Raw genomic sequence first — 1,120 nt, forward strand, 5'->3', positions numbered from 1 at the left:
CGCTAGCTCGGCACATGGCGACCGGGCAGCCTGCACGCTAGCTCGGCACATGGTGACCGGCGGCCTGCACGCTAGCTCGGCTCGTGGTGACCGGCGGCCTGCACGCTAGCTCGGCACATGGTGACCGGGCAGCCTGCACGCTAGCTCGGCACGTGGTGACCAGCGGCCTGCACGCTAGCTCGACACATGGTGACCGGCGGCCTGCACACTAGCTCGGCACGTGGTGACCGGCGGCCTGCACACTAGCTCGGCACGTGGTGACCGGCGGCCTGCACGCTAGCTCGGCTCGTGGTGACCGGCGGCCTGCACGCTAGCTCGGCTCATGGTGACCGGGCGGCCTGCACGCTAGCTCGACATGTGGCTGGGCAGCGCCTCTGGAAATCCATTCCACCTAGTCTTGGGGCCTCATAGTTAAGGAACTGTGCTGCCAACACACAGGTACCTGGTTCGAATCCCCAGTTGCTCCACTGGAGGAGGATGGGCCTGTTGTGTGATTTACCGCCTCTGAAAACCCACCGGAGGGTCAGCTAGGGGTCAGCTCTGATTCCACACACAACACTCAGTCAGCCTTAGGCCCCGAACCTAAAGGTGGTCAGTCCAGCCCCACCTGGCAGAGCCACAGAGGAAGGCCTGGCGGTCCACTCCCATGGAGACACAGTGCGTGACCCGGGGAGCGGTCCAGCTCTGTGAGGTTCATGGTCACTGTCATTGGCAGGGACTGGATGGCAGCCGAGTGGTGTCTGGGTCACCTGTGTGTGATTAGAGGGGCCCAGGGCACCTGCGAGCAGTGCCAACTGGGGGCCGCCCTCAGGCCCATCAAACCAAGTGTGCACCTTGGGGGCCACCTCAGGTGATGTGTCTGCCCTGCCATGTTCCCCAGGCCCAGGGCTGGATGCCGGGTTCCCCGATGAGGATGCTTGTTACAGGGATGGTGGCCAGGGAGCAGGGGCTGGTCTCTAACAGGGAATCTGAAGAGCGCTCTGGAGGCCTTGCAGTGAGGCTCTGTCCCTACGGTGAGGCTCTGTCCCTGCAGTGAGGCTCTGTCCCCACAGTGAGGCTCTGTCCCTGCAGTGAGGCTCTGTCCCCACGGTGAGGCTCTGTCCCTGCAGTGAGGCTCTGT

General features: G+C 64.1%; 1 protein-coding gene across 1 annotated transcript in view; it reads left to right on the forward strand.

Annotated features, from left to right (window-relative positions):
- BTD (biotinidase) overlaps nt 1-1,120 on the forward strand; it is a 9,539-nt gene that overhangs the window by 465 nt on the left and 7,954 nt on the right. The window lies entirely within an intron of this gene.

Source organism: Elephantulus edwardii, unplaced genomic scaffold (assembly GCF_000299155.1).
Source record: "Elephantulus edwardii isolate Elephantulus edwardi_28Jun2011 unplaced genomic scaffold, EleEdw1.0 scaffold00027, whole genome shotgun sequence".
NCBI lineage: Eukaryota > Metazoa > Chordata > Mammalia > Macroscelidea > Macroscelididae > Elephantulus > Elephantulus edwardii.